The sequence below is a fragment of the Ranitomeya variabilis genome, chromosome 4 (genome assembly GCF_051348905.1).
Source record: "Ranitomeya variabilis isolate aRanVar5 chromosome 4, aRanVar5.hap1, whole genome shotgun sequence".
Lineage (NCBI taxonomy): Eukaryota > Metazoa > Chordata > Amphibia > Anura > Dendrobatidae > Ranitomeya > Ranitomeya variabilis.
The window spans coordinates 282112076-282134711 of record NC_135235.1 but is presented as its reverse complement, the minus strand read 5'-3'; the positions used below and the strand labels follow the sequence as shown (position 1 = coordinate 282134711).

The 22636-nt window shown below is 46.9% G+C and overlaps 1 long non-coding RNA gene across 1 annotated transcript in view; it reads left to right on the top strand.

The window, feature by feature from the left end:
* Positions 1 to 10943: 10943 nt before the first annotated feature.
* LOC143764458 (uncharacterized) overlaps positions 10944 to 22636 on the top strand; it is a 243780-nt gene continuing 232087 nt past the window's right edge. Inside the window, exon 1 of the long non-coding RNA XR_013213202.1 lies at positions 10944 to 10955. This is a non-coding gene — a long non-coding RNA (uncharacterized LOC143764458). The remainder of the gene's footprint in view (positions 10956 to 22636) is intronic.

The window sequence follows — 22636 nt, the reverse complement described above, 5'->3', positions numbered from 1 at the left end:
TTTAACTTGCTGATCTGAGTCTCCAGATGAAAGGGGTCTCAGAGACAGAAACAATTTACAATTATTCCTGAAATTCCTAAACTTAAATCGGTCTCCAGAGAACAGTTCAGGAATAGGTATTTTAGCTTCAGACATTGGACTACTGGTAACAAAATCTTGTATGCCCTGCACACGAGCAGCAAGCTGATCTACACTTGTAATCAAGGTCTGGACATTCATGTCTGCAGCAAACACAAGCCACTCAGATGTAAAGGGGAGGAAGAAAGAGAGGAAAAAAAAAAAAACCTCAGAATTTCCTTTCTTATTATCCCACTTCTGCAATGCATTAAACATTCAACTTTGGCCTGGCATACTATTATGACCCCAATGGCAGAGGGTCTCAGAAGTAATTACCAAGTCTGCAAACACAAAAAACCAGCTCATAGGACAGTGGTAACTAGGCTGACCGTATAACTAATCCTAGCACCACAAATAGCAGCAGCCGGGAAACGTGCCTACGTTGGTTCTAGACGTCTCGCGCCAGCCGGAGAACTAACTAACCCTAGAAGGGAAAAGATAGACCTTTCTTGCCTCCAGAGAAAAGACCCCAAAAGTTGGATACAAACCCCCAACAAATAATAACGGTGAGGTAAGAAGAAAAGACAAACGTAAGAATGAACTAGATATTTAGCAAAGAGAGGCCCACTGACTAATAGCAGAATATAGTAAGATGACTTATACGGTCAGCAAAAACCCTATCAAAATTTCCACGCTGGATATACAAGAACCCCCGAACCGTCTAACGGCCCGGGGGGAGGATACCAGCCCCCTAGAGCTTCCAGCAAAATCAGGAATCACATTTAGTACAAGCTGGACAAAAAATAAGAGTAATGCAAAAAAACAAAAAACAAGGAAGCAGGACTTAGCTTAATTTTGCAAGAACCAGGACCAGCAGACAGGAGCAAACAGAAAGGAACTGATTACAACGATGCCAGGCACCAGACTGAGAATTCAGGAAGTTTATATAGCAACACCCCTGGACTAACGACCCAGGTGGGTGCCAAACTAGGGAAAGACAATCCCAGAGTCATATCACTAGTGACCACAAGAGGGAGCCAAAAAAGTCTAATTCACAACAGGGGGCTGCCTATCCTTTGGGAATTTTCTCTGAGGCAAGATAGTTTTCCCTTTTCTATCTATAGGGTTAATTAGGCCTCCGGCTGTGTCGAGGTGTCTAGGATTGGTAGGTACATCCCACGGCTACTTCTAGTTGCGGTGTTAAGTCCAGGGTCTACGGTCAGTACAGTTACCACATTCTCCAGAGTACGTCTCATGCCGCTCCTAGGCCACCAGATCATAACAGTACAACTGGCCAACAATGAGTTAACCGCATCTCAAAAGAAGGGAAAGAAAGTGCTGAGCCTTTTTTTTTTCTGTACTCTGTTGTGTTTTTTTTTCCCTCTTTATCTCTGGGTGGCTCAGGAGTTAGGCGCTGACATGGATGTTCAGGGACTTGCTTCTCGTGTGGATCAACTTGCTGCTAGGGTACAGGGTATTTCTGATTATATCGTGCAGACTCCTGTTTTAGAGCCTAGAATTCCTACCCCCGATCTGTTTTTTGGGGACAGGTCCAAATTTTTGAGCTTTAAAAATAACTGTAAACTGTTTTTTGCTCTGAAGCCCCGTTCCTCTGGTGATCCCATCCAGCAGGTAAAAATTGTCATATCTTTGTTGCGTGGCGACCCTCAGGATTGGGCATTTTCCCTGGAATCCGGGAATCCGGCCTTGCTTAATGTAGACGCTTGGGTTATTGTATGATGAACCTAATTCTGTGGATCATGCTGAGAAAACCTTGTTGGCCCTGTGTCAGGGTCAAGAAGCGGCAGAATCATATTGCCAGAAATTTAGAAAATGGTCTGTGCTTACTAAGTGGAATGAGCATGCTTTGGCGGCAATTTTCAGAAAGGGTCTTTCTGAATCTGTTAAAGATGTTATGGTGGGGTTCCCCACGACTGTAGGTCTGAGTGATTCTATGTCTCTGGCCATTCAAATTGATCGGCGCTTGCGTGAGCGCAGAGTTGTGCACACTATGGCGTTGTCTTCCGAGCGGAGTCCTGAGCCTATGCAGTGTGATAGGATTGTGTCTAGAGCTGAACGCCAAGGATTCAGACGTCAGAATAGGTTGTGCTTTTACTGCGGCGATTCTGCTCATGTTATTTCTGATTGCCCTAAGCGTGCCAAGAGAATCGCTAATTCCGTTACCATCAGTACTGTACAACCTAAATTTCTGTTATCTGTGACCCTGATCTGCTCATTATCGTCATTTTCTGTCATGGCATTTGTGGATTCAGGCGCCGCATTAAATTTAACGGACTTAGAATTTGCCAGACGTTGTGGTTTTCCCTTACAGGCTTTGCGGAGTCCTATCCCTTTGAGGGGCATTGATGCTACACCATTGGCTAAAAATAAACCTCAGTTTTGGACACAGTTAACCATGTGCATGGCGCCAGCCCATCAGGAAGATTGTAGTTTCCTGGTGTTGCATAATTTGCATGATGCTATTGTGCTGGGGTTTCCATGGTTACAGGTACATAATCCGGTGTTGGATTGGAAATCTATGTCTGTGACTAGTTGGGGTTGTCAGGGGGTTCATGATGACGTTCCTCTGATGTCAATTTCCTCCTCCCCCTCTTCTGAAATTCCTGAGTTTCTGTCAGATTTCCAGGTTGTTTTCGATGAGCCCAAGTCCAGTTCCCTTCCACCGCATAGGGACTGATTGTGCTATTGATTTGATTCCAGGCTATAAGTTCCCTAAGGGCCGACTTTTCAACCTGTCTGTGCCTGAACATGCCGCCATGCGGAGTTATGTAAAGGAGTCTTTGGAGAAGGGGCATATTCGGCCATCTTCTTCTCCATTGGGAGTAGGTTTTTTTTTTGTTGCCAAGAAGGATGGCTCCTTGAGACCCTGTATTGATTATCGCCTCTTGAATAAGATCACGGTCAAATTCCAATACCCTTTGCCTTTGCTTTCTGATTTGTTTGCCAGGATTAAGGGGGCTAGTTGGTTTACTAAGATTGACCTTCAAGGGGCATATAATCTTGTTCGTATTAAGCAGGGTGACGAATGGAAAACTGCGTTTAATACGCTCGAGGGCCATTTTGAATATCTTGTGATGCCATTCGGACTCTCTAATGCCCCATCTGTGTTTCAGTCCTTCATGCATGATATTTTTTGGAATTATCTTGATAAATTCATGATTGTATATTGGGATGATATTTTGATTTTTTCAGATGATTGGGAGTCTCATGTGAAACAAGTCAGGATGGTATTTCAGGTCCTTCGTGATAATGCCTTGTTTGTGAAGGGGTCTAAGTGCCTCTTTGGAGTACAGAAGGTTTCTTTTATGGGCTTCATTTTTTCTCCATCATCTATAGAAATGGATCCGGTTAAGGTTCAGGCCATTCATGATTGGATCCAGCCCACATCCGTGAAGAGCCTTCAGAAATTTTTGGGCTTTGCTAATTTTTATCGCCGTTTCATTGCCAACTTCTCCAGTGTGGTTAAACCCCTGACCGATTTGACGAGGAAGGGCGCTGATGTAACGAATTGGTCCTCTGAGGCTGTTTCTGCCTTTCAGGAGCTTAAGCGCCGATTTACTTCTGCCCCTGTGTTGCGTCAGCCGGATGTTTCTCTTCCTTTTCAGGTTGAGGTTGACGCTTCTGAGATTGGGGCAGGGGCCGTTTTGTCTCAGAGGAATTCTGATGGTTCCTTGATGAAACCGTGTGCCTTCTTTTCTCGAAAGTTTTCGCCTGCAGAACGCAATTATGATGTCGGCAATCGTGAGTTGTTGGCTATGAAGTGGGCATTTGAGGAGTGGCGACATTGGCTTGAGGGGGCCAAGCACCGTATTGTGGTCTTGACCGATCATAAGAATCTGATTTACCTCGAGTCTGCCAAACGGCTGAATCCTAGACAGGCCCGATGGTCCCTGTTTTTCTCCCGTTTTGATTTTGTTGTCTCGTATCTTCCGGGTTCTAAGAATGTTAAGGCTGATGCCCTCTCTAGGAGTTTTTTGCCTGATTCCCCTGGGGTTCTTGAGCCGGTTGGTATTCTGAAGGAGGGGGTGATTCTTTCTGCCATCTCCCCTGATTTGCGACGGGTTCTTCAAGAGTTTCAGGCTGATAAACCTGATCGCTGTCCAGCGGGGAAACGGTTTGTTCCTGACAGATGGACTAGTAAAGTGATTTCTGAGGTTCACTGTTCTGTGTTGGCTGGCCATCCTGGGATTTTTGGTACCAGAGATTTGGTTAGTAGGTCCTTTTGGTGGCCTTCTTTGTCACGGGATGTGCGTTCTTTTGTGCAGTCCTGTGGGACTTGTGCGCGGGCCAAACCTTGCTGCTCCCGCGCCAGTGGGTTGCTTTTGCCTTTGCCGGTCCCTGAGAGGCCTTGGACGCATATTTCTATGGATTTTATTTCGGATCTTCCTGTTTCCCAGAGGATGTCGGTTATCTGGGTGGTCTGTGACCGGTTTTCTAAGATGGTTCATTTGGTACCTTTGCCTAAATTGCCTTCCTCTTCTGAGTTGGTTCCGTTGTTTTTTCAGCATGTGGTTCGTTTGCATGGCATTCCGGAGAATATTGTGTCTGATAGAGGTTCCCAGTTCGTTTCTAGGTTTTGGCGGTCCTTTTGTGCTAAGCTGGGCATTGATTTGTCTTTTTCTTCCGCATTTCATCCTCAAACGGCCAAACCGAGCGAACTAACCAGACTTTGGAAACTTATTTGAGATGCTTTGTGTCTGCCGATCAGGATGATTGGGTGGCTTTCTTGCCATTGGCCGAGTTTGCCCTTAATAATCGGGCTAGTTCTGCTACCTTGGTTTCACCATTCTTTTGTAATTCTGGGTTTCATCCTCGTTTTTCTTCAGGGCAGGTTGCGTCTTCTGATTGTCCTGGGGTGGACTCTGTGGTTGACAGGTTGCAGCAAATTTGGGCTCATGTTGTGGACAATTTGGTGTTGTCTCAGGAGGAGGCTCGGCGTTTTGCCAACAGTCGTCGGCGTGTGGGTTCCCGGCTTCGGGTTGGGGATTTGGTCTGGTTGTCTTCTCATCATGTTCCTATGAAGGTTTCTTCCCCGAAGTTCAAGCCTCGGTTTATTGGTCCTTATAGGATTTCTGAGATTATCAATCCAGTGTCTTTTCGTTTGGCCCTTCCAGCCTCTTTTTCCATCCATAATGTTTTTCATAGATCTTTGTTGCGGAAATATGTGGTGCCCGTGGTTCCCTCTGTTGATCCTCCTGCCCCGGTGTTGATTGATGGGGAGTTGGAGTATGTTGTGGAGAAGATCTTGGATTCTCGTTTTTCAAGACGGAGGCTTCAGTATCTTGTCAAGTGGAAGGGTTATGGCCAGGAGGATAATTCTTGGGTTGTTGCCTCCGATGTTCATGCTGACGATTTGGTTCGTGCCTTCCATTTGGCTCGTCCTGATCGTCCTGGGGGCTCTGGTGAGGGTTCGGTGACCCCTCCTCAAGGGGGGGGGTACTGTTGTGAATTCTGTTGTGGGTTCTGCTCTTGGGCTCCCTCCGGTGGTTATAAGTGGTAGTGCTGCTGTTTGTCCTTCACAGCAGTCATCAGGTGCGTCCACTTCGGACGGGGCTATTTAGTCTGGCTTCACCCTTTAGTGAGTGCCAGTTGTTCATTGTTTCTGAAGGATTCACATCCCTTCCTGGTCGCTCCTGCTTGCAGTTCATTTCTACAAGATAAGTTCTGCTTGTTTTTCTGCCCACATGTTGTGGGCCTCATTGTTCAGTGCATTGCATGTTTTTTCTTGTCCAGCTTTATCTGTGTAAGGATTTATGCAGCCAAGCTGGAATCTCTGGAGAGGCAGATTTACCCTCCATGTCTTTAGTTAGATGTGGAGTTTTTGTATTATCTGTGGTGGACATTTCATAGTATTTTAATACTGACCGCATAGTTCTCTGTCCTATCTTTCCTATTTTAGCTAGATTGGCCTCCTTTGCTAAATTCTGTTTTCAGCCTGTGTATGTTTTTTCCTCTCCTCTCACAGTCAATATTTGTGGGGGGCTGCCTATCCTTTGGGAATTTTCTCTGAGGCAAGATAGTTTTCCCTTTTCTATCTATAGGGTTAATTAGGCCTCCGGCTGTGTCGAGGTGTCTAGGATTGGTAGGTACATCCCACGGCTACTTCTAGTTGCGGTGTTAAGTCCAGGGTCTGCGGTCAGTACAGTTACCACATTCTCCAGAGTACGTCTCATGCCGCTCCTAGGCCACCAGATCATAATAGGTTACTAAGTGCGGCCCTGCGCTTAGTAACCCGATATTTACCCGGGTTACCATTGTAAAACATCGCTGGCATCGTTGCTTTTGCTTTCAAACACAACGATACACGCCGATCTGACGACCAAATAAAGTTCGGGACTTTCAGCAACGACCAGCGATATCACAGCGGGATCCAGATCGCTGCTGCGTGTCAAACACAACGATATCGCTATCCAGGACGCTGCAACGTCACGGATCGCTATCGTTATCGTTGCAAAGTCGTTTAGTGTGAACCTAGTGGGTACCTTAAGTGTTGTGTGTCTAATTGTGTGTTGATTCTTTAGCTTTTTAATTACTTAATAAAAGTTTTATTTTAAAAATCCCCTCATTGCTATAGCTACTGAAAATATATGTCCCATCAATATCGGATCTATACAAATCCCAATATTCATAACTTTCCTTTGGAGACACAAAGCCTGGTGAAGTTCTTTCATCACGGCAGCTCATCCTGGAGAAAGCCCACTGCCCCTCCTCTAATCAAATAAACGCCAAACTTCATGTCCAATCTCACAAAAGGTATCTAGCCTTAATTGTTTGTTCATACCAGGGAGTCTTGGCTTCAAAGGGAACTTGAATGGTTAAGGGTACTGTCACACAGTGCCATTTTGATCGCTACGACGGTACGATTCATGACGTTCTAGCGATATCGTTACGATATCGCAGTGTCTGACACGCAGCAGCGATCAGGGACCCTGCTGAGAATCGTACGTCGTAGCAGATCGTTTGGAACTTTCTTTCGTCGCTGGATCTCCCGCTGACATCGCTGGATCGTTGTGTGTGACAGCAATCCAGCGATGTGTTCGCTTGTAACCAGGGTAAACATCGGGTAACTAAGCGCAGGGCCGCGCTTAGTAACCCGATGTTTACCCTGGTTACCAGCGTAAACGTAAAAAAAACAAACAGTACATACTTACATTCCGGTGTCTGTCCTCCGGCGTCTCAGCTTCTCTGCACTGTGAGCGCCGGCCAGCCAGAAAGCGAGCACAGCGGTGACGTCTGACATCACCGCTCTGCTTTCCGGCCGCTGTGCTTACACAGTGCAGAGAAGCTGAGACGCCGGGGGACAGACACCGGAATGTGAGTATGTACTGTTTGGTTTTTTTTACGTTTACGCTGGTAACCAGGGTAAACATCGGGTTACTAAGCGCGGCCCTGCGCTTAGCAACCCGATGTTTACCCTGGTTACCCGGGGACTTCGGCATCGCTCCAGCGCCGTGATTGCAACGTGTGACCGCAGTCTACGACGCTGGAGCGATAATCATACGATCGCTGCGACGTCACGGATCGTGCCGTCGTAGCGATCAAAATGGCACTGTGTGACAGTACCCTTACTCTTCCTATCTTAATTGGTTTAATCAACCCCCAGCTATACGTAATTACAGCCCCCTGATGGGAAAGCAGTAACCATAGCCTATCATCCTAAGAGATGTTGGGGCACACTTTTCCCTCAGCCTGACCAGTTGTGGGGCACACTTTTATACCATCTGGACAGGCTGGTGATAAGACCTTCCCTGCCAAACTTGTTACCTCAGAAGCTGTGCTAATTAGACGGGTAGCTACCACCGTCCGTGTCACAGTCCATCGTAACACTGATCAGCTGCACGAGACCACCTTCCTTATGATCCCTGTGCTTCTCCCCATCCTCCCGTTATCCAAGGAGTTGTGCTAATCATGGAGCATCTACCACCGGCCAGGTCAATGTATATCGTGAGACTGGTCAGTTGTGCAAGAATACCGGCTTCATTATCTCTATATGCCTGTCCCCATTGCCCTTAGCAGTTATACTGGTTCCTTTTAGGGGATCCTCAGCAACATCAACTCACAGCGTGACATGGCTGAGTTCTCCCTTACCACAGAACACAATTTCATTATGCAGGACATTCACATTATTGACAGTTGCATCACATGACATAACGGTACTGGAAGGGTTGTCAGGGATGTTCTGGGCAACCAACCATCCCAGATCAGTTCCCAATAAAACATCTGTGAGGAGTTTCTCAGATGCCCCACTTCCTTTAACCACCTCCCTGCATCACAGTCCAGGGAAACCTAGCCCATCAGTAAGGCATGGCAATCAACCTTGTGAAGAATATTGGAGATATAATTTCATGTCAATCATTTGTATCTTGTGAGTCATGGTATTATAAAACCCCCTTCCTTTGTGCAGCTGTAATACAAGACACCTGGCTGAGCAGGTGGTCCAGCCAAACTAGCTAATATCCAAGTCATGCAGGAAAATCTCTTGTGGAGCCAAAGTGGTATAATGGCTTTGTTAAGACAGCTAGGATTTTCTAAAGAGAATATGGACTTATTGCATGTCCTAGCCACATATTGGTTAAATTTTTAAGATCTCTGGAATAGTCCAAGTGCCTTCCAGGGTCTCAATCCATTCTAGCATCCCAGGGTGAAAAGATATACATAGAATGGCCAGTAGGAACCAGATAGCAAGGATTTGCTTAGTCTCAACACATAGCAGGGTGCAGTCCAGATCCGATGGCATCCACAGGTGGGATCTCTGCAGCAGCACCACCTATGCATTGGCTGGCCTCCCCTTCATCAGGGCTCTGGTGACGGACTTGTCCTGTGTCACATTGCAACAGTTCAACAATCATTTGGTGCCCGATTTTGCTCGTGGAGTCAATCTATCTCATCATACAGAGGGCAGCTAAAGCATCCATGGTCTGCTGGTTATACCAGGGCTCTCTAAGCGTAGCCATCATTGCCAACAAATGATAGTACAGAAAAACAAGAGAGGGGGAGGGGTGTAACTGCTACACGTACAGTATTATCCCAGATTTAAAAAAAATAAATAAATAAAACATTCCGATTCCTCAAAACTTTGCACAGAATTCTCACAAGAACCATGCAAGTTTTCAGTGACAGGAATGATTTTTCAAACCAATCCATGATGTTCTGTAATGTCTCACCACTGCCACCAATTGTCAAAGGATGACACCGGAGGGGTCACGCAAAATCCCACCACTGCCACCAATTGTCAAGGAATGACACCGGAGATATCACACAGAATTTCACCTAATTATATCCCCTATAAGGCCATGAAGAAAAAACATACGGAATATGAAAACCGAAAACAACCCTTCAAACAAGGCCAAGTTATAATAAAAATTATATTTTTATTGAAATACATATAACCATTAAAAACAAGGCAGATACCACAAGTACAAGAGAAAAAACGGTGGGACACCAACGGAGAAAAGCCCCTAAAGACAGAGTATACCATAAGATATAATAATGTACAAGGTATTAGATATTGTCCAGCCCTGGTCCCAATGCTGCATCTCTGAATAAATATTTGACCCTCACTGTGCTCCCTGAACAAAATATAATGTCACTATTCCTCTAATGGTTCATGCCCTCCACACTGCCCCCTACTTTCAATACTGGGTCCCCTCTTCACAATGTCCTCTCACATTGTGTCCCCCCTATAGTGCCCAGTCGCTATACTGTTCCCTCTCATAATACTCCCCCTCCTCTGCATACTGTTTCCTCATACTGCCACCCACCCCAATGCTTCCGCCCACACTTCCCAGTCTTCTATTCTGTGCTCTCTCACACTTCTCCCTCATACTGTCCCCACACCATTTCCCTTAAAAGTCTCTTCACACATCTCCCCCTCCCTCCTCACACATTCTCACCACTCCTCATACGGTTTCATCACATATTCCACACTCCCCATACTGTCTCCTCAAGGATACCCCTCACTCCCCACACTGCCATTCTGCCTCCTCACAAGTCCACCTCGCTCCCCAGACTGCCATACTGCCTCCGCACAAGTCCCCTTCGCTCCCCAAACTGTCATATTGTCTCATCACAGGTCCCCCTCGCTCCCCAAACTGCCATACTGTCTCCTCACAGGTCCCCCTCGCTCCCCATATTGCCATTCTTTGTCATCACACATCCCCCTCGCTACCCATACTGTGTTCACACCAATCCCCCCAACCCAGTGATAATATTAGTTCATATTTTATTTGGGACACCAGTTTTTTTATTTTTTTTAGCAAATTCCACATAAATAACTAGTTAGTACAAGATTGTGTGATTCCAGCAAACTTTTGAACCTTATAAAAAACCTGATCTTCCAGCAGCATTGCGGCACGGAAAATATTGTGTGTGTGCCGGACACAACCTATATGGCTTATTCTGGCTGCGTTCTGGCTGTGACTCTGGAGAGGTAATAATGGTAATCACCCTCAAGCCTTCCTGTATTATTTTTGATGTTAAACGATTGACTGCTCAGCTAAAATTGTAGGTTGTGTACAAACCTGTTGATAGGGCTATAAAAAGCACATGCAGGGGGCTGGAATGTGTCACACTCACATAACCTTTCCTTCCCCCTTTTTTCTTTTAAATACCAAAAAGATTTAATCTTGAATGTATTGCAATGAACAATATACTGAGAACATTGTCAAACTGTTAGATTTAAAGTCCCACCATTGACTAACATGGGCTAGTAAATGTATTACACTGATGTTACTATTTTCATCTTCATGACCTTTTTTGCTGCATTTAATTAGGTACTGAAATCTGCAATGAGCTGCTGTTGGAGGATGTAGTTGGGCTCATCAACACTAGAATGGTCCTTAGCGCTTTGCCAACGTACAAGATCTGGACTGGTTCATGTAAGTGAAGCTGCCCTGGGTACTCACACAAACCATAATTACATTCTAGGAAGCGAAATGATTGGTTTCTAAATGCTGCCACGATAAAAATAGCTAAGAAAGTAGTGACAAATATCAGATTTTTTTATATTTTTTCAGGACTTATTGATATTGTGCCTCTCCAAAGACTCAAGTACAGTATATGTGAAGCGTAAATACACAATGGTTTCTCTAGGGTTCTGTTAGTTGTACGGTCAGCTCGACTTACTACTACTTTTCCTAGTCTGTACCCAAAATATTGCTTTCTTTCGATAGTTCAAGAGATGGAAAGGTCTGTGATCAACATTATTCATCATTCAGATATTCTTAAATGTATCGAAAGAACTGCCTGGAAGGCAGAGTTCACATGAATGTATGATTTCTCGGGCCAGTTACTTCCACAAACTGAGAATGCGATTGTATATGTATGCAGCTCTTCGCACTCGTTTATATCGCAGATAGGGGCAGTCGCTAGTTGGCACATATGTAACTAGCGCTCTCTTGTCAGCAAACTAGACAAGACTAGGGCATTCTGCGATTCCCACCCCCTCACTGACTGATCCATATATGAATTGTCCCATTCACTTATGTTGGTCAGTGTCTTGTTTACAAGGACAACACAAGGACGGAAATGAAGCTCACCTGAGCTGTTCTTAAACTGTTCCAACTTTTATGATACAATGGACTGGCAGATCAACTAAGAAAAAGTTCTTCCATCTTAAACATTAATGGCATATCCATATATTATGCAATGAATATCAGGAGGCAAGGTTGGAATCTGTACCCATTACTCATACATTGATGTCACACAGGATACCTCACCTCTTCGCTTAAAATTGATGTTCCCATCACAGACATCTATGACATATCCACAAGATCTCAGACTCTGACCCCAACCCTTCAGTCTAGTGAAGTAGCTGCATACTTTCTCAGTAATTTCTACAACTTGCATACTAGCAAATATAGAGAGCCATTTACGAGAGCACCCTCGGCTCCTATCACTTCCTACCTTAAAAAAGGGGTCTCCTAACCTCCACTCCGCACAAGATGGCTGTGGATGAAGAGATTGCTTCCTCAGTGGAGAGAGACATGCACCTCTTCACCCACCTCCTGAACCTAAAATTCAAGGTTCCTCTACTTTTCTATATGTAGAGGATCCATGGGCATGAAACCAAGAAACCTGCCTTGGCATATCCTTTGGAGAATGGCTGCAGGGTGGCTCAGTGGTTAGCACTGCAGCCTTGAAATGCTGGAGTCCTGGGTTTAAATCTCACCAAGGACAACATCTGCAAGGAGTTTGTATGTTCTCCCCGTATTTGCGTGGGTTCTCCGGTTTCCTCCCACACTCCAAAAACATACCGATAGGGAATCTAGATTGTGAGCCCCAATGGTGACAGTGCCGATAGTGTCTGTAAAGCGCTGTGGAATTAACGGCACTATATAAGTGAGGAAAATAAATGTGTTTAGGATGGAAACTCCCTAGTGTTCATGTTTTTACATGTGTGGGATTGTATGGGAATCTAGTTATGTAACTGATGGGAAAAAAAAGTGGAAAATGTTAAAAGCTAAATATATTGACTGGGTACACATGGGCACTATTGGGCTGTAAGATCTGCTGCTTGAAAATCATTATTGATGCAGTATTTAAAAGCAGCAAGGTCACAGTATTATACTTCAGTCCTGTTTGGATACAGGGTGCTGAGTGCTTGATTTACGGCAGTGCTATTCATCTAAATGCTATGCAGCTTTTGCACTAATTTCTATTCTGCTCGGAAAAGGTTTAAATACCCTGCTGCAGAGCACAGCACAGCTTCTGGCACAGGACATCCGCAGCCCTAGGGGGGGTTGCGTTAATCTCTCTGCTAATTAAATACGACGGAACCCCTTCTCCCTCCCTCTGCCACTGCTAAACACCTCCTCCTGCCAGCATCATCCCCAGAGACCCCCCTCCTCTGTCAGCCGCCATGCTCTGTGCCAGGAGGCAGCCATCAGGGGCAGCTCTGAGCAGTGCTGGGAGGGAGGAAGGAGCTAGGAGTGACAGGCACCATCTGTCAGTGTCAGGACAGTCTGCAGATGGAAGGCAGGAGAGCCAAGGGAAACCTGGGCCCTCAGTAGAGCAGAGAGTGGGGAGAGGAATGGAAAGAGACAGCAGCAGCAATGAGAGGAGGAACAAAGCGTAGGAAGAATAACAGATCCCATAAGGAAGACTCAAAGGCAAATGGGAGATAGAAAAATGGGAAAAACAGCTTAAAAAACAAGCTGAATCACCAGGGAAGGAGCCCTTCAGGAAGAAAGTGTGAGGACGGGGGAAGCGGAGACATGAACATTGGGCCCTGGAGACTGCATCAGAAAATATCACAGCAGTGAGGAAGGGAAGTACAATAAATGAAGAAGACAGAACCAGCACAACGGAAAACAAAACCCAAGGACAATTACCTCTCTATAGGAAAGAAAACCCTAAAAATGCAGGATAATGGAATCTGCAAAATTACATGGACAGAATGTGCAATGGCAAGGTCAAGACCAGTGCTACACATCTAATGGAATGGAAATACATCGATTAATCCATACTTTCAAGTACATGGGATGTGACATAACACATTCACCTTATATGCTACCTTTCCATAAACACACACTTGACATACAAAAGTGACAACTGCAGCTCAACCAGTGCCCATAGTGGTTGGCAAAAAAAACCTTACAAAACTCGTGCATGGCATATCAGCATTTACACAGGGATAAATTGCAGCAGAACTATGCAAAAGTCAGTCACGAGTAAAGGGAAGCTGGAAGCAGCAAACCACTGGCCATATTAATTATCACTCAGCTTTCCTAGAACACATTTTCTGCAAAAATAGGTCATTCAGGCTCCTCATATCATGTACAAGAAAATGACCCAGTAAGAAATTTGCATTTTTGAAATTTTATTTTACAGTAAATACCCTTTAGAAATAGGACAGGAGGCGTGAGGACCCGGCTCACAAAAGCTTACAATCTATGAGACACTGTATCCGATGATCAGACACATGTACTATGTTGCTGTTAATTGCAGAGAGTTGGGAGCGGCCCCATGGGGCCGTGGGGTACTCGGTACCGGGTCCTTCGGTTCACAGGGGGGATGTCACGGTGGCTGACCCGGTCCGTGGCCCTGGGACGTCCGTATTAAAGGGAAAGGTCTTTAAAGGGGAAATGTTCGTGACGCCACCTGTGGTATTCGGTCAGGGTGACCGACGCTGCTTTAAGGGGTCCGCTGGGGTGATGTTATGGCAGCTAGATGGTATACCTTCTGTAGCATGGCTAAAGGGTGTGTAGTCGATGGGAGGTATGTGCCAAATAAGTGCCTTGTTGCTGTAATGTATCCCGGACTATTTCTTTGTTGTATATAACCATGTATATATGTGTGTTCAGGACCTGTGGTGATGTCAGACCACATGGCTAATCATGTGATGGGTTACTGGGTGTGGTTAGCTTTATATAAGACAGGCTAATGCTTAACACAGGGGGATATGTGTGGAGGTGAAACCCTCCTGAGTGTGTTAAGGCTATAGGACTGAGCCTGAAGGACTGGACACGTTTTTCTTTTCCTGAACTAAAGGCTATTTTGTTTGCTGTTATTTTTGCCATGTGGTTTATGAGGTAATAAACCTTTGAACTTTTGTTGGAACCTGCCTCCTACGTGTCAGCTGTCGCACCTGAGTGAGTGAAATCCCTACAATTGGTGGAGAATGCGGGCAGCGTTCCCAGCGGAGACGAAAGTCTGTGTTGAATGTCCTGGGTCAAGTCTGTTGTAAGCCAGCTGGGGAAAATGGAGGACCTGCTGAAACACTTGGTCCAGTTGCAGTCACAGCAGGAGCAACGGCAGCAAGAGACCAACAGGCTGTTGATGCAGCAGATACAACAGAGCCAGCAGCAGATACAACAGAGCCAGCAGGAGCAACGGCAGATGTTGTGTATCCGCTTTTTGGGCTCCCCTGGTGGTTGCTGGTGGTACTGGTGACTTGTTTGCACTTTGCTGCTTCTGTTCACCTGCTTCCATCAGCGTTTGGGAGTTTCCTATTTAGCCTTGCTCTCCAGTCATTTCCTTGCCGGTCATCATTGTAACCAGAGCCTTCGGTTGCATGTTCCTGCTACTAGTCTGCTGATCAGCTAAGTGGACTTTGTCCTTTTGTTTTGTATCTTTAGTCCAGTTTGCAGTTTTTGTAATTCTCTGTAGCTGGAAGCTCTTGCGGGCTGAAATTGCCACTCCTGTGTCATGAGTTGACACAGGAGTCTTAAAGTAATTTCAGGATGGTTTTTTGAAAGGGTTTTCAGTTGACCGTGAAGTCCTCTTTTGTATCCTTCTGCTATCTAGTAAGTGGACCTCTCTTTGCTAAATCTACTTTCATACTGTGTATGTCTTTTCCTCTTATTTCACCGTTATTACATGTGGGGGGCTGCTATCATCTTTTGGGGTATTTCCCTAGAGGTAAGCCAGGTCTGTTTCTTCCTCTACCAGGCTTAGTTAGTCCTCCGGCTGGCGCGTGGCATTTAGGAAGCCGTAGGTATGCTCCCTGGCTACTATTAGTTGTGTGGTAGATTTAGCTCACGGTCAACTCGAGTTTCCATCACCCGAGAGCTCGTTCGTTATTTATATGTTTCTTACGTTCCCTTGCCATTGGGAACCATGACAGGCAGAGCCAGCAGGAGCAACGGCAGCAGATGCAACAGAGCCAGCAGGAGCAACGGGAGAAGATGCAGCTTCTGGCAACCGCCATCCAGGGCAAGACAAGTGCCCCAACCCCAGGTCTGGCTGATGACACCCACGTCCGGAAGACGGTAAGACGCGCATTGCAGAAAATGACCCCCGGGGATGATGTTGAGGCCTTCCTGACGGTATTTGAGAGGGTCGCTGAGAGGGAAAAACTCCCACCAAAGCAGTGGGCAGAGGTACTGGCGCCATACCTGACGGGAGAGCCCCAGAAGGCGTACTATGATTTGACCTTGCAGGATGCCAAAGAGTATCACAAATTGAAAGTCAAGATTCTCGCACGTTTGGGGGTGACACTGACTGTCAGTGCACAGCGAGTTTACAGCTGGGCCCATCACCGGGACAAACCGCCTCGCTCTCAAATGTTTGATCTGTTGCACCTGGCCCAGAAATGGCTGCAGCCAGAGTCATGTACACCTGCACAGATGGTGGAACGAGTGATGATGGATCGGTTTGTGCATTCCCTCCCGAGGTCCATACAGACTTGGGTTGCCCAGGGTGATCCCCAGAATGCCGACGAACTGATCGGACTGGTCGAGAAATACCAAGGGATGGAAGGCTCCTTTGGGAGGCAGCCCGTGCCATACTGGGGGTCCCAGAAAGCTGCTGAGTCCCAAAAAGGGGTGGCGCGTCCAAGGTCACAAAGGGTGGGGGAGGTGGTGCCCAAGGTCCCTACGGGTGATATTATTTGCTGGAGGTGCCATGGGGGCCAGGACATATAGCTGCCCGTTGTTCCCAGACCACTGAGCAGATGGACTGCAGCATGGGACGCCGTTGTTCATACTATGCGTATCCAGCCTGCAGTGTGAACTCTCCGCCCAACGAGGGACCTCAAGCGTGTCCCGTAAGGGTGAACGGTCGAGCAGCAACGGCGCTGTTGGACTCAGGGAGCTTAGTGACCCTGGTAAGGGCCACTTTCCCTCTCCACCTGCTCCCGGGAAAGGTCGGCGTGCGGTGCATACATGGTGATGCCAAGGACTACCCTTTGGCCAGGGTGGACATTGAAACGGCATGTGGCACTGAGTCCCACATAGTCGGTGTCATGCAGGACTTGTTGCACCCTATAATTATTGGCCGGGATTTCTGTCTGTTTTGGGATTTGTGGGGAAAAGGTTCTGAGCTCCCTAGCAAGTGTAGGGAACCAGTGAACCCTGGAAGGGTGTCAGCACACCCAGAGACAGACAGGTTTCCTTTTTGTGTGCTGGTTGGGGATGAGGAGGAAGTATCCCCTGCATCTGACATTCTGGAGTTAGAGGTCACCGGTGAAAATTTTGGGACTGCCCAACATAAGGACCCCACTCTGAGGGAAGCCTTTAATAATGTCACAGTTATTGACGGGGTGGTACAGGAGCCGGGGGCAGACACAAGATTTCCCCATTTTCTGATGAGGGGGGAGTTGTTGTACCGGGTCACGAAAATAAGGGAGGAGTTGGTAGAACAGTTGTTAGTGCCGGGTCCATATAGACGGAAGGTGTTGGACATGGCCCATTCACACATCTTGGGTGGACACCTAGGGGTGGAAAAAACGCAGGAACGGGTTGTGCAGAGGTTCTATTGGCCTGGGTGTCACCGGGAAATAGTGAACTACTGCAGGTCCTGCCCTACATGTCAGCTAACTGCTCCCACTCCTCATTTCCGGAACCCCCTTGTGCCCCTGCCCATTATTGAGGTGCCGTTCGAGAGAATTGCCATGGACTTGGTCGGTCCCTTAGTTAAATCAGCCCGGGGCCATCAGTATATATTAGTCATCCTGGACTATGCCACACGCTATCCTGAGGCAATTCCTCTGAGAAATTCCTCCTCGAAGAGTATAGCCCGCGAGTTGGTCCATGTCTTTTCCCGGACAGGTCTGCCGAAGGAGATCCTGACTGACCAGGGGACACCTTTCATGAGCAAAGTGATGAGGGAGTTGTGCAAAGCCCTGAAAATCTCCCAGTTGAGGACCTCGGTGTACCATCCCCAGTCAGATGGCCTTGTTGAGAGATTTAGTAAGACCCTGAAGAGCATGCTGAGAAAAGCTATAGAGAAAGATGGTAGAGACTGGGATTGTCTCTTACCCTACCTGATGTTTTCCATTCGTGAAGTTCCACAGGCCTCCACAGGATTCTATATAGCCGACATCCGCGAGGACTCCTGGATATAGCCAAGGAAACCTGGGAAGCCGAAGTCACGCCCCACAGAAGCGTCATTGAGCATGTGGCCCTGATGCAGCAGAGGATTGCAAAGGTGATGCCTATTGTGAAAACACCTACTCCAGGCACAAGAAGCTCAGGCCAGAGTCTACAACCGGTCTGCAAGAGTGAGGCAGTTCAATCCGGGAGACCAAGTTCTTGTGTTAGTTCCGACGGTGGAGAGCAAGTTCTTGGCCAAATGGCAAGGGCCATATGAGGTTGTCGAGAAACTTGGTGAAGTAAATTATAAAATTCACCAACCAGGAAGACGGAAACCATTCCAAGTATACCATGTCAACCTTATCAAGCCGTGGCAAGATAGAGAGCCGACAGTATCTCCATCGTTGTTAAGCAACCCAGAAGGTGAGGTTGGAGCGGTTACTATAGCGGAGACGCTATCGAAGTCCCAGAAACAGCAGTGCCGGGAGTTACTCCAGAAAAACAGGGACCTGTTTTCAGAGTTGCCAGGACACACGAAGGTCATAGAGCGCGAGGTCCTAACAGAGCCACATGTGCGGGTGAATGTGAAGCCCTATAGTATTCCTGAGGCTCGTCGAGAAGTTATCTCCAAGGAAGTGGAGCGTATGTTGAAGCTTGGAGTCATCGAGGAATCCAAGAGCGGTTGGTCAAGCCCAATTGTCCTGGTCCCAAAACCTGATGGAGAATGGAGGTTTTGCAACGACTATCGGAAGTTGAATGAGGTCTCCAAGTTTGACGCTTATCCCATGCCCCGCGTTGATGAGCTCATCGAAAGGCTTGGGCACGCCAGATATATATCCACCTTGGACTTGACAAAGGGGTATTGGCAGATCCCCATGGGACAGGAAGCCAAGGAGAAGACGGCCTTTTCGACACCTGATGGATGCTTCCAGTATGTCCGGATGCCGTTTGGTCTACAGGGAGCTCCGGCAACCTTCCAGAGGGCTATGGATAGAGTCCTTGCACCCCATAAGGCCTACGCTGCTGCGTACCTAGATGATATCGTCATCTTTAGCCCGGACTGGGAGAGTCATCTGGAGAAAGTCCAAGCGGTGTTTGATGCTCTGAGAGAGGCAGGGTTTACAATAAACCCGAAGAAGTGTGCCTTGGGTAAGGAAGAAGCTAAATACCTAGGCTATATAGTGGGTCGTGGAGAAATAAAGCCCCAAATCAGGAAAGTGGAGGCAATCCAAACATGGCCGAAACCACTCTCCAAGAAGCAAGTTAAAGCCTTTCTGGGAATCGTGGGATATTACAGAAGGTTCATCCCGAACTTCGCCACAGTGGCTGCGCCTCTGACTGATCTGTTAAAGGGGACAAAATCGGTGATGGTTAAATGGTCTGAAGAGACAGATTCAGCCTTCCAAGAGTTGAAAGGGGCTTTATGTAAGCAGCCCGTTCTGATGGCTCGACTTTAATAAAGAATTTATTCTTCAGACCGATGCCTCAGATGTTGGGGTAGGAGCAGTTCTTTCCCAAGAGCTACATGGGGAGGAGCATCCTGTGCTCTATCTGAGTAGAAAGCTGTCCTCATCTGAGAAGAACTACTCAGTCGTGGAAAAAGTGTGTTTGGCCATAAAGTGGGCGGTGGACACGTTACGGTACTATCTGCTGGGTCGTAAATGCAGACTGATATCTGACCATGCCCCACTAAGATGGATGAGGGAAACAAAGGGTAGAAATGCTAGGGTCACCCGTTGGTTCTTAGCCCTGCAGGACTTCAGTTTCCATGTGGAACATAGGGCCGGAAAGCTGCACGGTAATGCGGATGCCCTATCAAGAATCCCTTGTTTAGTGGGGAAAAGTGCCAAGCCCCACGGCTTTAGGCAGAGGGGGGAGGTATGTAGCATGGCTAAAGGGTGTGTAGTCAATGGGAGGTATGTGCCACATAAGTGCCTTGTTGCTGTAATGTAGCCCGGACTATTTCTTTGTTGTATATAACCATGTGTATATGTGTGTGTTCAGGACCTGTGGTGATGTCAGACCACATGGCTAATCATGTGATGGGTTACTGGGTGTGGTTAGCTTTATATAAGACAGGCTAATGCTTAACACAGGGGGATATGTGTGGAGGCGAAACCCTCCTGAGTGTGTTAAGGCTATAGGACTGAGCCTGAAGGACTGGACACGTTGTTTTTCTTTTCCTGAACTAAAGGCTATTTTGTTTGCTGTTATTTTTGCCATGTGGTTTATGAGGTAATAAACCTTTGAACTTTTGTTGGAACCTGCCTCCTACGTGTCAGCCGTCGCACCTGAGTGAGTGAAATCCCTACACTTCCCACAGGTGAAGTATGTCCCCAGGGCTTCTCGGTGTGTAGATGGTGGTATGGTAAGAGGCGCAGAGAAGAACGAAGACACAAGGTTGCAGTCTCTTTACCTTTACTGAAGACTTCAGCATCCACAGTCCAGGGCACCAGATCACAGGGCTGGCAGAGTCCGGCCGGTTTGGAGGCAAGTCCAGAGTTCCCTTGTCCAGGTGGAAATCAGTAGCCTTCCTCTAGCGCTGCAGTGTTGTAGTCCCTTACTGCTAAGCTTCTCATAAGGTCCTCACAACTGTTGTAGATGTTATGTCTCTCTCTCTCTGTCCCCCGGATAGGATAGGACAAACCCGTATGACCGGTGGCTTGAGGCGGTTTATAGGGACTCTATCATGCCCCAGCCTCTAAGGGGTGCCACCTTGCCTCCTGGGTATAGGGCGGACAGGTAACGTAAAATTAGCTGTCCTGACGGTCTCTGGAGCAAGGCATAAAGGGTCGTTGCTTCTTCGGTGTTCCGGCTACCGGGATCCTGCGCCTCAGAAGGAGGCAGCCTGTGTAGGGCTGGTCCCCTTCTGGTATCCACTCCTTTGCTATGACTTCTTTGCATGCTCGCTGTAATACAGTTCTGCCTTCAATGTCTCTTTCTAGGAGCTGCAGCTCTGAGGGCATGCACAGTCCGTGTCCTTCTGTCTCGATCTCTGACAGTATCCCACCCCTGTCAGGGACCAACTACCTGAGCGAAGCTCAGCCAGCAACTAACTAACTTTCCCTACAGGTCACCAGTTTTACCAATGTGTGGGGAGTGACCTAATAAATAGGAGCAAGAGCTCCCCCTGGTGGTCTGGAGTTTGAAATGTGTTGCATGTTTGTAATACCTGGATGCAGTTGTCCTTCTTTGCCTCCAAACGTAACATCACTCTCCCCTAGAGGAAAATGACATTACTGCAACGACCAGGACCCTGGGGCGCTGCACTCCTTCCCCAATTCCCCCCACCCCCCCCCACCCCCGTTAAATCCAGTACTCCCAGACTGGGAAAAGAAAAACAACAATACATTAGCAAAAGACATATAAATTTTTGAAATGCTATAAAACAAGTTAACATGAACTGATGCTTCCCATTATGGGAGGTGAGGACTCTTGAACGTTGCATAACAAAAACATATATACATTGTGGATCCACTTCTAGGCAATACGGAATCATTAACAAAACAACATAACTTAGAACTAACTATGAAATACAATTACCCTTACAGGTATACTATCTATTAAGTGCAAATCAAGCATTTTTCTTTATTCAAGTGCAAATCAATATCTGATTACTTTTACTCTTCTTCAAGTGCAGGACAGTCTATCAACCCCCATGGGCTCACTGCATTTTCTCTTTCATTTATTCAAAGTGCTCTATAATATCAGCTACATACTATCGACTATGTAAAACACAATTCTATCTATATTCAAGTCTAATCTGGCAAAGTGCATTAATTCACATTCCCTTTAAGGGCGAACTTAAGTCTCTTTTCTGAGGTAGTGCAAAATATTAATACTGTAACAACAGGAACGATGCGAGGGACCCGTTATTAACCCCCAACGTTGGCCTTAGGCAGGCTACAAGGCGTGTATCCCGACCCGGAATTCTGCCACAACAACGGGTTTTTCTTCAGGTCTCTGAAAAACAAAGCAGTTCTCACAACAAGATTAGCAACAGTCTCTTTTAGAAGCAGTCTCTGTAAAAACTTCCTTTGTAAAACCAGTAGGAAGCACCTTTAAGAAGGTGCAAACTATTTACAAACAAAGTTCCGATCATGCAAAGTTCATGATTCTGCAGTTCTGTTTAAACAACTTTGTGCAAACTGGTGCAAACTCCTAGGATCCTCCTGAAACTGAGGACCTCTTTAAGAAATACCCTGGCCGGGTTCAATAAACTTTAACAGCAGCAAAAAGAGTTAAATAACTATGTACAAACTATGTACAGTCAGTTCAAGATTTTTGAATTATTGAAACAGTTCCGGAGGTAGCACTGGCGGAGGCAGTCCCCTTGGTTATGAACGGCTACCCGGCATTACGTACAGTGCGTCTGCACTCTGAATGGGAGTCTGCGTACTCACAGTCCTCTGTTCCACTAGAGCACCGGCACATCTGGAGCACAGAACAACGGTTGCTCTGTCATGGGCAGCTGTGTCCCTCACCTGGTCAGATGGGGGCAGTGTTGGGCCATATGGAACCTCTGGTGGCAACGGCTCCGAGTCTCTAGATGGCGGTCTCCCCTCGTTCAGTTCGTGCTTGTGCACGTGGAGAGCATACCATCTTTTGTCTCCCCAATGCCTGGTGTAGGTGATGCGGTCACCAGGGTAGAGGTTCCCTACCAGGGTGGCCCTCCATCAAGTGCGCATCCACATCCCATCTGTTTACAAAGACCTCTGGGTAAAGGTCCGGTTCCTTAATGAACCCCCAGCCGGCATCGAGGTGAAACACTACTACGGTCCCGCACCTCCGTGGGCCCCGGTCTC